Raw genomic sequence first — 17,877 nt, 5'->3', positions numbered from 1 at the left:
TAGTCTAGTCAGACACTTAAGGCCTGGAAGCACCAACAAGGATGAACCCATTAAGACCTGAAGCCGATTCTACAAATGTCTTCTAAATCCCAACAGAATCCTAACAAAACGTATGTTTTCTATATCAGTGGTTCTCAAACTTTTTCATTTCAAGGACCACCCAAAATCATGTATTTGGCCATCGACCCTCATCTCAACATATTTTGTTCCCGCCCCCCCCCCCCCCCAGAAGCAAAGATTTGAGTAAAAAATGTTCGCTTTAAAGGAATATATATATTCAAAGATTTGCACACATTTTCACGATTTTTCAAAAATAGCAGATCTACAAGCTCATAGCGCGGCACTCGGTGCCGCGCTATGAGCTTGTAGATCTGCTATTTTTGAATGGCCAAAGTGTAAAATAATGCTTTTTTAGTGTAACGTGTGACTGACGTCACCCTCTGCTCACCCGTGGGTCAGGTGCTGCTTCATGTTGCCCCGCTTCACGTCAGGGTGAACGATGAAGATCCTGCGTTGTCCGTCGGCCATCAGAGCTGCTGTGTGAGGGGGGGGGGGGGGGGGGGGGGGGGTCCTGCTGCTGGGACAGCTCCTCCAGCTCACTGTCCTCCATGTCTTCATCATCCTCTTCTTCTTCATCGTCACCAAAAATGGGGGCAGAGGTTCTGAATTGGCATCCAGGGAGTGTGTGTGTGTGTGTGTGCACAGCTTCGCTGTGATCATGCCAACGGTCCTGGAGATTAGCTGGTCACAGACAGACGGACGGACGGATTTAATATATTTATTTATGTTCACATTTTACAAGAGAAATTCTTGAACACAAATAGTGGTAGATGCACATACAAGCTCGGAATCTCATTGACATGTCTGATCTGTCTATGGATACAGGAAGCAGCGTCTCCTCCATTATGTGGCGGCTGCCTATTATCACAGATATCGAGCAGAATTTTGCTAATGCTTTAGCTTTTGGCTTTGGAATTCCTGCCATCTGCAAAACCCCTTACAACTTGTCTGTGGACGTTGCCAAGACTTCCAAATATAAACACAAGTAGTTTGCACCTGTACACAAGTTGTTCAATCTCATTTCTGAGAGGTTGGTATTTTAAAACCTTGGCAAGGAATGTCTCCTCCAGACTATAGTCAAACGTACAGCCTACTTCTAAGATGGTGACTTCTCTGCTTTCTTCGTCAACTACAACAACGTCTGGTGTATTAGCTGTCACATTTGAAAAGATCTCAGTTTTTTCGTTATTGCATAGTATGAACATGTCAGATGAAACCCTTGTGTGAGTATAAACTTCAACAGAAGAAGGTGGGGTGTATAGAAGCATGTCCTTAACCAGTAAGTCAACAATCCTGTCATGTCTGGAAATATACATTCCTTTGTATACATGGCAGCCATTCAGAATATGTGACAGTGACTCTATGGTTGGGGTGTTGTGATGGTGCAGGCAATGAGGAGAAAATGTATTGAGGTACCACACACACACACACACACACACACACACACACACACACACACACACAGACACACACACACACACACACACACACACACACACACACACACAGACAGGATGCAAAACATACTCTCTCGCCATGCCTTTTGGCCTGGCGGAGACAATAATATGAACGCATAGTATCCTCTATCACAGTGGTTCTCAAACCTTTTAATTTCAAGGACCCCTATTTCAACATTTTCTACCTCTGGGACAGCAACCTATACTTTAAAATCCTAAATCTAAGAGTGTAAAAATGGAACCAAATGGGTTCCATTTGTACACCCTCTGTTTGAGAACCACTGCTCTATCATGTACACTAAACAAGAGCATAGGAGCCTAGACAAAAAAAGAAGATCTCAGATACAGTAATTTGGTTAGAATCAAGATGCATATTGTCTAAAACAGTCAATCACTCATTTGATTTCTCACCATTTCCTCTGCTGTAGCATTTGGCCTATAATCCATGTTACACATTTTAGCCACTTTAAACCTTTCATCACCTGGTTGAAAATAGCCGATCTACAAGCTTGTAGATTGGCTATTTGCACACAGGATGAACATGTATTGAACAGCTTTCTGTCTCTGTCAGTCCAAAGTCAATAGGCCTGCACATAATTTAATATCTCAAATAATGTGAACACACACCAGGGGAGTGGTTCTCTAAGAGCTGGATTTCAACTGCAGCTTTAGCACCACACTGTCATGGTAAATAACTTTACTGATTAACTGTACAGGGTCCCCAGAAAAACGTGTTAATATCTATAACATCAAAATCAGCAAGCCACATAGACCCTATATACATCAGCCATTTGAAAATAGCCAATCTACAAGCTTGTAGATCGGCTATTTAAAAACATTAATGAAGTGAACGTTTTGGAATATTTGCATACATAACTGTCTCAAATAGGAACACATAGTATCCCCTGTCACAGTGGTTCTCAAACCTTTTAGTTTTAATTTCAAGGACCCCCAGTTTGATATGCATTACACCCCGGACCCCCATTTGATTTGAACATTTTCTATCTCTGGGAGCACAATTTATACTATACTATCCTAAGAGAGTGTACAAATGGAACCAAATGTGTTAACTGGACAGCGTGACAACTAATTGAGTGATAACATTTCATGTAAACATAGATTAAAGCAAAATAAAAGCTCACGACTGAAAATATGTATGGCCAAACCCTATTATTATGAGACTGTGAAACAGAGTTAAAATGAGTCAATACAATTATGATGTTTAGTAATATTGTTCCTGCCGTTTTACATACTGCCAACCAGGCAAAGAAATCAGACTTCTACAAGACACATTGAGAGCTTGTAGATCGGCTATTTTCGCTGCCCAACATGCTTCCATAGAATACATGCTGGCTGCTATGGAATCCAAATTACTGAAATTAGTGACTCACCGAGGAATGAGGGCTGGAAGAGGGCCTCTGGGCAACGGAACCTCTCGTTGCCGATGGTGAGAACCTGTCCGTCGGGCAGCTCGTAGCTCTTCTCCAGGGAGGAAGACGAGGACGCGGTGCCCATTTCCTGCTCAAAGTCCAGTGCAGCGTAGCACAGTTTCTCCTTGATGTCGCGCAAAATCTCACGCTCGGCTGTTGGGCAGAAGAGGAGAATGAGATTAGTTAACAGAAGGCAATATATAATTCATATTATTCTTTAACAACTTGGAATCCCAGCATGCATATTGTGGGGGAACTTAAGCCAAAAATAGCAGATCTATAGCTATTTTTGCCCAAGAGATTTTGTGTAGAAAGTACAGAGCCAGCTCATGTCCTGTTTACCAAGTCTAAAGGGATTAAGTGGTTTAAGTTTGCTTGTGGTGTAAACCGCCGACAGGATGTTGAGGGGTTTTACACCTCTAGCAACAATATAACACTAAAAGACTTCTCTAGCTGGTTTCAATGTGTGGCTGAGGAGTTTGGCTGGTTTCAAGGTGTTTTTGCCAACCTGTGGTGGTGAAGCTGTAGCCCCTCTCGGTGAGGATCTTCATGAGGTAGTCTGTGAGGTCGCGTACAGCCAGGTCTAACCTGAGGATGGCATGGGGCAGAGCGTAGCCCTCGTAGATGGGCACAGTGTGGGTCACGCCGTCACCGGAGTCCATGACGATACCGGTGGTACGACCAGAGGCGTACAGGGACAGCACGGCCTGGATGGCCACGTACATGGCGGGGGTGTTGAAGGTCTCGAACATGATCTGAATGAAGAGAGGGTTGGGTGGGTTAGATGATGAGTCACTTCTGTTATCACAAAGAATGAATATTGCCACAACATTTTTCATGGGTCACAAGTAATATCCCATTTCTGTCTAGTACAATTCTAAAGATTTTCAAAAAGTGAAAGAAATTTCACTCAAGATTACTACATTTTAAGAAAAGCAAAGAAGTTCAGACTTGGACCCTGGACCCCACTTTGAGAACCACTGCTAGTAACAGGTCACAATCACAGCACTTTCAGCTCATTCACGGTTTAGAACACAACACACGGCATGCCAGAACATTACAGTAAAGTACCCTTGGTTCATATTTAACTGATTTTAGTAGTTTCACATCAATTCTCTCCCCACTACTACAACCCTTGTTACACAACGCTGGTGCAGTTAGTTACCAAGCAACATCTAAGCGAGTGGCTTATCAAACATGACCCATATCTGTAGACTGGGACCAGACGAATCTGCGAGTGCAAAAAAAAATTGCACTCTGCGATTTGGGTCTGGCACCGCTCCATAGAGAATCCATTTCCTGTCCCAGAAGACGTGGGGCACCAATCAGGGCCCAGTATTTGAATATGGGCGACTGTAATTGGTAGTTGGTTGTAGGTCTAACCAATTGCGTCGAGGGACATTGTTTTGATCCCGCCCCTTGGGAAACAAAACGTCCTCATGGAAGCACCAGACTCATATCCACGCAGTGATATAGTCTAGCTATGCCAGGCTACCATATCTGCCCATGCTCCAACCAATCCTTTACTACAGTCTAAGTAAACCTGAAGCTTCCATTAAAGAAGAAAAGATCAGCTGAGGAAAGAGGAGACCTAGAGAGTGGCAAGCAGGAGGAAAAGAGGACAGGTTGAGGAACTAGACTAGGCCTGCGACAAGTGCAAGTATTTGATAGTCATATTATTTTTATTTTTGAATAATTTCATAATCATGTACATACTGAAAGATTTTGCACTTTCCAACATTTTCCAAAAATAGCAGATCTACAAGCTTACAACTTGCGTTGCAAGCTTGTAGAGCAGCCATTTCTGCTACTTTAAAAAAATATTTGTCACCAAGTAACCGATCTACAAGCTCACAATGCATCGTGTTGTGAGCGTGTAGATCTGCCATTTTTGTACGCCACCCGTGTACAACAAAGCATAATACAGGGTGAAATAGTCAGACTAATTGATTTGATTATGTACAAATGAAATCATGTTAATGTCGATTCATTGATATAAAAAATTCAACCCTGCAGCTATTTAATTAAACTACATGAGCCAGACTAAGTCGGTTATTGTTTTTTCTAGTTGTCGGGTTTCGAAACATTTTCGTTCATAACCCAGGCCCACATCTTCCTGCAAGTCCCCAGTTTTTGTTTTCTTACCTGGGTCATCTTCTCCCTGTTGAGGGGGGGCCTCTGTGAGCAGGACGGGGTGCTCCTCGGGGGCCACACGCAGCTCGTTGTAGAAGGTGTGATGCCAGATCTTGTCCATGTCGTCTCAGTTGGTGACGATGCCGTGCTCGATGGGGTACTTCAGGGTCAGGATAACTCTCTTGCTCTGGGCCTCGTCGCCCACGTAGCTGTCCTTCTGGCCCATGCCCACCATCACACCCTGGAGAGGAAGAAGAAACACAAAAGGTTAACAAACAGCAGGGGGGGGGGGGAGAAACACCTAATCTCCATATTTTCACTTTTGTAAATGAATGCCCTACTTGAGCATGCTACAGCGTCACAAAAGTGGCATATCTGCAAGCTTTTTGCCATTTTTGAATCCTGAAAACCAATTTACTTAACATGCGAGCTTGTAGATTGGCTAATTTAACATACAGGACAAAGGTGAGACAGTCAGCAGGGTACAGCACTGCAGGGACTTGCACCCTGAAATCAGCATAAGCTAGAAGTACTTACTACCAGTGCTTGTTTGCTTTGTGACACCACCATGTCCCTACTTGCATGTGGATACAGAAAATATTAAAAAGGCCTGTGGTCAGGGGACCCCCAGGGGTCCTTAAGGGGGTTCCCCGGGGTCTCCAGAAAAATGTGTTATTATAACATCAAATTCATCAATAAACCCTATAGTAAAATGCATATTAATTTGGGGGTCCTTCACATGAAAACGTTTGAGAACTACTGTAATAGCACACACGTATTGGATGAACATTTTATTCACATAAACAGCTTTTGAGTCTCTCTCTGTCCAAAACCTCAACTCTATTACACTAGTTGGGAGCATAATGCACACACAACATCCACAATCATGTAGACTATACATAAAGGCCTACACATAATTAAAAATACATAATTGAACAGCTTTCTGTCTCTGTCAGTCCAAAGCCAATAGGCCTGCAACATCAAAATCAGCAAGCTACATAGACCCTATATACATCAGCCATTTGAAAATAGCCAATCTACAAGCTTTTAGATCGGCTATTTAAAAACATGAAGTGAACGTTTTGGAATATTTGCATACATGTCTCAAATAGGAACACAGTATCCTCTGTCAGTGGTTCTCAAACCTTTTAATTTCAAGGACCCCCAGTTTGATATGCATTAGACCCCCATTTGATAACATTTTCCATCTCTGGGACCTCAATCTATATTATAAAATCCTATCTCTCAGAGTGTACAAATGGAACCAAATGGATTTGGTTCCATTTGTACACCCTCAGTGCCCTATAATGTACAATAAACAAGAGCATAGGGGCCTATACATACATAAACAGATCAGATAGAATCAACATCTACAATACATAACATTGTCTGAAACAGTCCATCACTAATTTGATTTCTCCTCATTTAGCATGTGGGTTGTATTAGTATAATATCATGTGTAGCACTCGTGTCGAACAGGCAATTAGAATATATGCTACTGGGCCAAGTTATACTCTCTAGGTTCGTGAGGAGTGGTGGAAAGTAATAGACCAGAGACGAGCTTAAATGTACAATAAGCCGGCAAGTTTACTGAAGCAATAATGAAGCAAAGAGAGTATGCATACAAACAACTATTTACAAGGATGGAGGTAGGTAGACAACATTCAAAACCTTTTTGTTTGATCCCTTCCTTATTCAGAGTAGGCTTTCAGGTTTTAGATTCCTATTTTAGTTATCGACTAAATGTTTAGTTCAATCAATTCAACTAAAATCTATTTATGTTCTATTTTATGACCGGTCAGTTTTAATCTTAATTTATAGCCTATTTAAACAGGTGAGTCCTATTTATTATTTTTAAACAGGTAAGTCCAATTTATTTTTAGCTATTTATCTTCAATGAGTTAATCCTAGTTTTTTCCTTTTTCAGGTGGACAGGTGAGTAACCTTTTAACCTCTTATTTTTCCTTTACAGGTATCCAGGTAAGAATACTTAAATGAAATTCCCTTATACAGGTAACCAGTAAGTATCTTAAGATAAAATAAAATAATAAATGAAATCCCTTTTCAAGATAATCAGTATCAAGTATCAATCAAAATCAGGTAAGTACCTTTAAACTCCCTTATTTAAACTAATCAACCTTTTTCAAGTTCAATCTTCAAAAGTAAAATAAAAATATCAAATATCAAAACAAAAACAATCAATTATCAAAAACAGTGCAAAATCAAATGTTCAAATACAATATCAAAAATAACAAAATGTATTTTCTCTTTTTTTCCCTTAGGTCTGTGTTCAACTCACTCAATAGATGAGAAAAGGTGTTCTGTTCAAAGTCTCAGTTCAAAAGTTAGTTCAATGTTCAATTAGTCCAACAGTGAGAGTGAGTAGTTCAGTTCTAAAAAATAATCCAATAATCCAACTCTGAGTATGAGGCAGCAGTTCAGTTTCAAGTGCTAGTTAGCTTGTTAGCTTGCAGTTAGCTTGTTAGCTTGTCTCCATGAATGAGGAATTATCCCCAATCCTACCACAGTGGTGATGATCAGATTCTTTGGTTCAAACCGTGCAGGTGATCCAGATGAGATGATTCAGTTCTTGTAGAAGGTTCCTTGGGTTTACTGGCTCGCCATCTGATGTCCTATGTGTGTGTGCTGTTGTCTCCAGTGCCACACACACATGGAGAGGAATCCATTTTGTCTCAAACTTTTCAGAAACAAATTCCCATGCCTGTCTTCAGCTGCTAAACAGCCCAAAAGTTCGTTTTTTAGACTCAAACACTTGATAACTTTAGCTAAACACTCAAACACTCAGGTGGTGCAAAAATAATACTCAGAATCTCAAAAATAAAGCTTAAATCTGTCTTTTGTCTGACGTTTTTTATCTGTGTCACTCTCTGCTCAAAACACAGCTTGCAGGAAGAGACTCTTAAAGGGGCAGTCCACTGTTTTAGTGGGGTGCACTCTTAAAGGCAGGTGTCAAACCCGATTTTTTGACCTCACACATAAAATGTTTTTGACACATTTTAAACATTTCAGCATCATATTTTAACCTTTTAAAGATTATGTATCACTTTTAAATGAATCAGCTATTTATTGTTGCTTTTAAGGAGTAGTATTTAATACCATGAATTGACCATTAGTTTATTTAAACCACTATGACTTTTTATACAGATCTAGATGACTTTTTATTCTTTTATTTCACCCTATTTGAAACCTGGGTTACACATGCATGTTACACTGAGCGGTTTACAAAACCCACACACACCCCAGATGGAGGTAAACATGTGTTGACCAACAACACACATTGACCCATGACCACAAAACATACTATCATGTTAAATAACAGTACAAAAACGGAGCTAGAGCTCTTTCCCTCAAACCGCTATATAATAACCAAGCTAAAAATATTATAAATAATATGAAATGTAAAATCGAGGCTTAATGGTGATCAGTGATGTTCTATGAATAATGATATGTGTCTAGCATGGACTGTTAGCTTTAAGCTGCAGCCCAGCACACACTTACAACATCCCAGATTGATCTAATAATGAATCCACTGTACATTCTCTCAGATGTTTTAAGTTCTAGCGGACCATAAAAGCTATCCAACGGGTTGAAGAAGAAAGTATTTCATTTGCCTCGGTTTTCATCCGGTTCCATAATATTTTGCATTAGAAGATGCAATTCAACATTTGATCAGCACTTTGGTCAGCTTCTGTTGTTTTAAATGTGCTCTATAAATAAAGTTTGATTTGATTTGATTTGACCAGCATTAGTAGGGGAATCAGTAATGTTATCTCCACGGGCGCAACTCTTGCGCAATGTCTTAAAAACATGTTACCGGATGAAAACCGAGGCAAATTAAATACTTTCTTCAACCCGTTGGATAGCTTTTATGGTCCGCTAGAACTTAAAACATATGAGAGAGTGGCGGAAATGCTTTACTTTTTGGATACGATGCGCAGAAAGGGGTAAGAAACATGTAAAGTGGATAATGTGCGACCATTTCAAAAACAGACGGCAGACACTAACGAGGAACCTCATCTCGGAGCTACACAGCGGAGGGAGAGGTTCCGTCGGGGCTACAATGTTACATGTGTTGGCGTTCTGTGGAAAATAAAAGGCACCTTTACCTGTCTGCTGCTGCTGCTGTCTGACTATGCTCTCACCAGTGTGACTTGTTGATCTGCTATTTTCAAACCGACTATGTATACAGTAGTTTTAAAGGGCCACTCGCTCGTTTCTCTCCCAAACCTGGCAACACTGATGTAAAAATCCACGGCTTGATGTCATCAAAAGCACATAAAACATCAAATCTAAACGTTATTGGGTCCCAACCAGCACAAAGAGACCATCCGTTGGGGCTCGCGTGGCCCATACAGTCGCTTCTTTTGGGCTCTGTTTCCCCAGACCGGGTCGCTCGATTCTCTCCCACAGTCTGGCAACGCTGGCTGCAGCGGGCCGGGAGAGAGACGTCCAAATCCAGGCCTTAACGTCATCAAAAACACATCAAACATAGAACGGAACGTAAAGCTCTCTGTTCCTACTGTAATATACTTATATAATGTGTAAAGCATAGAGGTATAATATAACGGTGTAAAGCCATAGAGGTATAATATAACGGTGTAAAACTCCGAAATCCGCCATTACGCTGAAAATAAACAACAATTTACTTCCGGGTCAACGTTTCACAAGCACGAGCAGCAAAGGATCCAGGCACTGTTGCCTTTCGCCACCTGGTGGAGGAGGTGTGTAACTGAGTAAACGACAGATGGACGGATGGGTGGACTGCCTTCCACTTTCTTTTGAATAACATGAATCAAAAATGACATTAATTTCCCATATCTCAAAAAAAAATATATAATTTATATATAGACGCAAAGTGTGGTTATTATATTCTTAATTAAAATGTTGATATTATCAAAAACAAGTACCAAACATATGTAGCCTACGTGTGGAAATGTAACATTTCCTCTGTGAGAGAATGAATGAGTTTATACTAATATGCATTTTAGGAGATTGTTTCAATACAAGAGATGACAATAATATGACAATAATTATGTAATATAATAATGGGAAATATTATAATGAGAAAATGAGAGTAAAGAATAGAAAGGAAAAGTGAAGAAAATGGAAGAAGAAAAGGTGGACAGGGTCCTGTTGCCTTAGAAGGCAACGGGAGTCTGACATCGATCTGGATGTTGGGGTTGGGGCAGCTTAAATACAGATTCTACAAGGATACATACACATTGTAATGATATTTATGATAATCTGGATGTTGGGGCATCTTAAATACAGATTCTACAAGGATACATACACATTGTTATGATATTTATGATACTCTGGATGTTGGGGCAGCTTAAACACAGATTCTACAAGGATACATACACATTGTTATGATATTTATGATAATCTGGATGTTGGGGCAGCTTAAATACAGATTCTACAAGGATACATACACATTGTTATGATATTTATGATAATCTGGATGTTGGGGCAGCTTAAGCACTAAGCTTGTTTAAGATGAGACCCCCATGCACACAAATCATGATGACATATAGACAGACAGATATACAGATATACAGACAGACAGAGCGCAAAGACTCCAAAGTCCCATAGCCTTAAAGAGAACTCCTTCTAGGCTATGGACCAGAGCTACATGCTATATATATCAGTGCTTCTCTTCGTCTTGTTTCCAATGAGAACCTGTGAGCAATTAGGGGTTGAGAGTCTTGCTCAGGGACAAATTTCATTTCATCGACACCTATGCTGGCCTGGAATCGAACCTGGGGCAACCAGGGCCTCTGGCTCCCTAGGCGTGCACACTAACCACTCAGCTATGGCCGCCCCTATGTCAAGGCCCCCCCAAATTGATGTATGGTGTGCATTTGGCCACCTACCCCCATATGAAAATATTGCGTGCCAGGGACCCCCAGAAGAGAAGATGTATGTGAAGAAATTAAAAAAATATATTCAAAATGTTCCAAGAGATTCGAGATGTTTCAAAAATATCAGATCTACAAGCTCGCAGTGTGCCTATATGTCTGATATTATTTAACAGCCAAAGTATAACATATGGATAAAGTGGTTAAATTCATTGTGGGGACCCCTTGGAACCTCCCCAAGGACCCCTGGGGGTCCCCGGAGCCCACTTTGAGAACCAATGCTATAAATAATACATCATGTGTCCATAGATACTACTTTTAAATAGACAGAGTATAGGTTTATATTATCACTACTTTAACTTAAATAAAACATTTATAACTTATTTATAATAGGTAGATAGAGAGAACACACCCTCCACACACACACACACACACACACACACACACACACACACACACACACACACACACACACACACACACACACACACACACACACACACACACACACACACACACACACACACACACAGATGGAGGAGGAAACCATGCAAGGCACCAACCTGCTCATCAGGAGCATTTAGGGGTTCAGAGTCTTGCTCAAGGACACTTCCACACTAACTCTGGGGGAGCCCCCCCCCCCCCAGCCCGGGATGGGACCGGGAACCTTGCAGTTTCCAGTTCACTCTACCCCTGAGCCACTGCCATCCCATTAGAAGATTTCTATATAAGGCATACATACTCTTCCCACCACTGACTGAAACACTGCGTCCCCTGTCCTCCATGCTGTCCTCCACACTAGACTAAAGCCCACTCCCCCAAAATGAAGACCCCAGTTTGTCAGTGAAAGGCCCATCAGAGTGACAGACAGCAGCATCACGTTGGTTTTGTTGGGGATAAAGCGTGTTTTTAATGACAGAACATGAGGATCTGTTGGATTTACAAACTGTGGATTTACCTACAAGATGGTTTCTATCATCTGGATGGATTCACATCAGACTGGAAGGAGTGTGTGTGGATGGATGGACCCCCGTGGACCACCATGGACCCCCGTGGACCCCCATGAACCACCATGATGCCACCATGCAGCACAGATCTGTTCAAAAGGTAAGAGAATCTGTCACGACCATCCAGGTGACATCCAGGGTTGCCATGTCCGCTTACTATGAGCCACTTCAGGTTTGTTTTTCTGTAAAGGTGCTTGTAAATATGGGTCATACCGTTTTTTGTAGATCTACTATTTTTGCTCCATTAACACATTTTGCTTTGGACCCCCTTGGAACACCCCCCCCCCCACACACACACACACACACACACACACACACACACACACACACAAGGACCCCACTTTGAGAACCAATGGTTTAGTATAGCACACGTACACACACACACACACACACACACACACACACACACACACACACACACACACACACACACACACACACACACACACACACACACGCACACACACACACACATACTTAAAGGCTCCATATACATATATTACCGTTAGGTCAGTCAATATTTAACCGTTAATATGTTTAATACATGATCCTAATCCTAACGTGTGATTAAATGTTAGTCCATGTAACAGTCATCTAACTGACACTGCTGTGCATGTGTTGCCGTTAGATTGTAATGTTTTAGAACCTTCTGCTGCTCTATAGAATAATAATACATGATTTAAATTAGTTTATTTTCATTTTAGATCATTTTAGTGATTTAGGTGAAGAGGGGGCGGGGCGGCGTACACACGTATATATTATTAAAGCTTAAATTCAAGTCGTATCAACAACCTATAGAATAACCTGCCGTTTACCGAATTAAACAGTCGTTAAAAGTCCAAAGGGAGAGTTATTAAAGAGCAGATAAATGTCATATTAGTGTTTATAAGGAAAGAGAAACAGAACTCACACAAACTTCATGCTCCTCTCCTCTACACGGACACTAATGACGGACGGACACCCTGTGCTGTGTAGCATGCTATCTGGTCCTGACAACAAGTGGGAAACAAGTAATGTTGCCGGACGTTCCTAGACCGTGCCTCTAAGATAATCATGGAGATGAGACAACATGCAGATATATATTATAACTCTATACATGCAGTCCACACCCAGTCACTGGAAACTGTTAAATATTTTAAATGTCCAGATTCAGTTTTGTAATGTATCATTACAAAAACAAATATTGAAAGCTTAATAGAGCTCAATAATAATACAAAATTATGCTAGTTGTTATATTTAGCCACGAGATGGCACTGTTATCTACCATTTAATGGAACTCAACAGTGAGGCGCTGAAGTAAAAACAAAACAAAAAACACATTGATTTTCTGCATAGAACATTAACATTAATATCAATTGGAACATTACCTCACTTGAGTTTAAAGGAAATTTTAATACATAATAGATGGATAGAAAATACATTAATAAACTATTAATACAATCTATTTGTAAAATGAATGTGATGAAATATGTATATGTTTGAGAGAGATAGCCAGAGATTCAGATTTTCTTCCAAATAAAAGTTATAAGATACCAGAAAAATGGGCAAGAAAGGGATCACAGGTGTATTCACACAGATGATTACAAATAATACGATAGACTCATTTGAAACTTTAGTTATTACATTTAATATAAGTAAAACATTATGTATTTAAGTATCTACAAATTAAAGGCTACCTCATGAAACAGCAGAGAGACCAGGGACAGAGAATGAATGGGCTATTGGATTTTTTTTTTCAAAAATAGAAATAGTGAAAAGAGCAAAATCTCAAAACTTTATAAAATTCTACAAGAAATGAAGGTAAAAGAGGGTAATACCTTACAAAGAGAAATGGGAAAACAATTTTGGAAGATGATTGGAAAGACGCATGAAAAATATTTTTAAGGCGATGCGATCTAAGTACTGGAAAGAAGTTGGAAAATTAATATGAAGATTTTTATAACACCCAAAATGTTATTAAAATACAAGCCATCGGGCAGTGCTGAATGTTGGAGGAAAAGCACAGAAATGGAAGCCAATCATAAACATATATTTTATTATATTTCATATATTAGTTTTTGTCCAGTATTGAAAAGGTTTTGGGAGACAGTGCAGGTAAACATAACAAATACATTTTGCTTAAATAAACCGATACACCCAATATTCGCCACCACTCAATATTAGGTATTATTCCATTAGAAATACACAGGGAGGAAGATAAACATCTGTATACAATATTAAGTATCGCTGCATGTTTTAAAACAAATCCCACAGAAATGGCTGGATGTAAAGCCACCATCTACAGTATTAATAATTGGAAAATAACAGTTGATGGGATTAAAGAGATGGAAAGAATGACTTATAAAATGAGAAACCGTGAAGATGAATTTAACAGAAACTGGTGTAAATGGAAATACATGAAGTGTAAAAGTAACTTTAAGAGTACAACAGGAAAGCTATCCCTATTAAATTATTTCATTTACTATTCATTTACTTCACCATTTTTCTGTTTATATATGAATTTTAAAAAATTATAAAAATGATGAATGAAACCATTGAAGGAAACTTATATTTATAGATATTTTGGATGAAATTGATCACATGTATTGCACAAACATGCAATAAAGTATTTTTAAAAAAAGGGCTGGACTGGGACAAACATTTGACCCTGATGTCATTTTTTCGTTTCATGTCTGATGTGGACTCATCACATTTCATTTCAGCATTAATTTATTTATTTACAGGGTTAACAGACTTCTCTCTATTGCATTATTGTGCACACAGCTTCTCTCACGCTCTGCCTCTGGGTGAGTGTTTCCACTCCTCAGGGTGTTTCTGAGATCATAGTCACTCTGTCAACCACTGTACATTCTTTTGGTACGTCTATAAATGAGAAACTGGGCCATAATTACAGATAATCTTCATGTCTGTGATTGTTTGTGTCTCTGTTAGTCTGTGAGTCAAATAGGGACAGAGGTTCTTCCCTTGGCCTAATGTGACTGTGCGTGTAAAGCTTCACACTGATCTGTCTAACAGTGTCGAAGATTAGCTGCTCTCACACACGCGCACGCACACACGCACGCACGCACGCACGCACGCACGCACGCACGCACGCACGCACACTCATACACAGGAGTAACAACATAGTCTATGGCCTTCGGCCGTCTGGCCTGGCGGATACAAAAGGTGTCTCATCTTACCCCACTCACTCTCCCCTCTCCTCTATGCAATACCATATCAGCAGCTATGAAATAGATGAAATATCACAAAAACACCATCAATAGCAAAAAAGGAAAGAAAAACATATCCCGCCCTAAGCTTAGGCAAAAAAAAACATCAGTAACCAGTATATACCAACAGTATACAAACAGTTAGTGTCGTATATATCATACAAACAGTCAGTGGCGTATCATACAAACAGTCAGTGGCGTATCAAGCCAGCAGTGGACCCTAATGCGGGGTGGTCAATGTGGGTCCTCCACACAGTCAGGGACCTGGAACTATAGTAGCAAGCAACCTGACACTGTGGGAGTCAACCCAGGACACAGCCATGGAAAGGAAAGAGGTCTACCACCTACGTAGATGCACTGCGGTGCGACAGTGGAGCTAACAACACTGTAGAGCTCTAGACCAAGAGGAGGGTGGAGGGCAGTGATTGAGGAGTCCCAAGCTGGTGTTGGCTAATGGCTAGACCGCACTCTCCTGTCACATTGCATTGCATTGCATATCTAATATGTCTGTTACTGTCACTGAGGACCATAGAGGATTAATACAGTCGGACCGTAAGAAACAGCAGGTCCACAACACAACACAACACAACACAACACAACACAACACAACACAACACAACACAACACAACACAACACAACACAACACAGCAGTAGAGGAATGTACAGTGGTTGGCAGTGTGACTCTATGGCCTCAGAAACCCCCTGTAGAGTCGTAGAACATTCACCCAGAGAGAGAGTGAGAGACACAATAAAGAGAAGTCTGTTAACCCTGTTAATAAATGAATTCATGCTTAAATGTAACGGTGAAATAAAATGTGCTGAGCATGTCAGAAGTGGCCGGTCAAGGCATTAAAGGTCAGGGCTGAATCTTTCTCCTAGTGTAGCCCTGTACAAGGCTTATAATGAATCAACAATGACACAGGAATTAGATTTTACAAAATGAACAGTGACGTCCTCTTCCTGCGCGTGATAGTACAGACACACACAATGGGCACGGGGAACCTCGTGTGTGTGTGTGTGTGTGTGTGTGTGTGTGTGTGTGTGTGTGTGTGTGTGTGTGTGTGTGTGTGTGTGTGTGTGTGCGTGTGTGTGTGCTTGCGTGCGTGCGTGCGTGCGTGCGTGCGTGCGTGCGTGTCATATAGTGTAGCCAAAGAGATCCACAGCAGTGCATTTGAAGCAGTGTTCTCTATCATCAATGAGTCAGTAAATTAACAATAAACAATAGATGCCCATGATCTATTTATTTACAGGAAACACTGTTTACAATGCAGTACTCTCTCACTTAAAAAGGCAACATTATGGCAGGTACAGTACCTATTGTATTAACTTCAATGCATCCACTTTCGTTTCTCGCTGCCTTCGATCTAGTTATTTCCCCATCTCCTCCTACCCACGAGGCGGGCAACCAACTGGACCTGATCTTCACCAGAGGCTGCTCTACTGCTAACCTGTCCGTCACTCCTCTTTGTGGGTTTAGCAGCTTCTCAGTCGGGAGGTTGAAGTCACCCAGAAGGATGAATCCAGAGCCACCGACAGGGAAGTGAGAGACTAGGTGGTCCAGCTCCTCCAGGAAGCCACCAGCAGGGCCCGGTGGGCGATAAACAACTGCAAAATTAGCAGACCAGCACCACCACCTGTCCGCACGACTCTGGGAGTGTGAGAGAAAGAGAACACATCTGACAGAGCCGCAGGCGTAGCAGTGTTTTCTGGTGGGATCCATGTCTCAGTCAGAGCAATAAAGTTGAGGGAGAGCAAGGATGCGTAGGCTGAGATGAAAGCAGCTTTGCCTTCCACCACAGCCGAGTGGCAATTCCAAAGCCCTCCCGTTACCACTTGTTCGACGTGAGTTGAAAGAGTAGGATAGATGAGATTAGTGGTGTCACGACATCTGGGTGTAACCCAGTGTTTGTGCGACCACCAGGAAGAGGAGAGGACAGGAATAGGAAGCAAACACATTGTAGAGCACTAAACATATACACTACTATATCTATCATACTACTATCTATGTCACTAATCAATGATACTGCTTATCGTTCATTGACGAAGTCGGGCTTTGACAAAGTTGCCTGTTGCCTTCGTTCGGCCAGCCGCTTTGAAAGCTACCGCTTTCAGAGCAGGTGGTTTAAAACCACTTCACCTGATTGCTAATTGTCTGCCGGGGAGTGCTGGCCCTCCCAGACACTTAACCAGGGCAATCAATTGGGCTATTCTACCTGAAACTACTTCAAGTGCTCTGTGAGACAGACACAGAATATCAATGGCCTACTGCTTAAAGCACAAATACAAATATAAACTACAGGCTAACACAAGCTAATAATACAGCACTAGTAGGACAGCACTTAAAGTACAACTGCTAGCAACTTGCTAAATAAGAAAAATGCTATACTCACTACTCAGAAGTCAGGAGCTCAGTTCACTCCATATGTTGAAAGCACACACACACACACACACACACACACACACACACACACACACACACACACACACACACACACACACACACACACACACACACACACACACACACCACCCAGTGAACCCAGTGACACACAGTGAAGTCTGTCACAGACGTAATTTCCTATGTTCGATTCGACGCTTGGGCAGCATCCAAGTTTATGTGAGGCATTGGGCAGCATTGTAGTAGTAGTAGTGTGTGTGTGTGTGTGTGTGTGTGTGTGTGTGTGTGTGTGTGTGTGTGTGT

The 17,877-nt window shown here is 41.1% G+C and overlaps 1 pseudogene across 1 annotated transcript; it reads right to left on the bottom strand.

The window, feature by feature from the left end:
* Positions 1-604: 604 nt before the first annotated feature.
* LOC311054853 (actin, cytoplasmic 3-like) lies at positions 605-16,896 on the bottom strand (annotated as a pseudogene). The gene is made up of 5 exons: positions 16,567-16,896; positions 5,093-5,321; positions 3,456-3,702; positions 2,909-3,100; positions 605-741 (listed from the first exon to the last, which is right to left on the bottom strand). The product of its transcript is annotated as an actin, cytoplasmic 3-like (transcript).
* Between the last annotated feature and the right edge of the window lie 981 nt (positions 16,897-17,877).

Source organism: Gymnoscopelus microlampas (genome assembly GCF_963454915.1).
Source record: "Gymnoscopelus microlampas genome assembly, chromosome: 11".
NCBI classification, from domain to species: domain Eukaryota; kingdom Metazoa; phylum Chordata; class Actinopteri; order Myctophiformes; family Myctophidae; genus Gymnoscopelus; species Gymnoscopelus microlampas.
The sequence above is the reverse complement of the archived record's forward strand: the minus strand, read 5'-3'. Positions and strand labels throughout refer to the sequence as shown.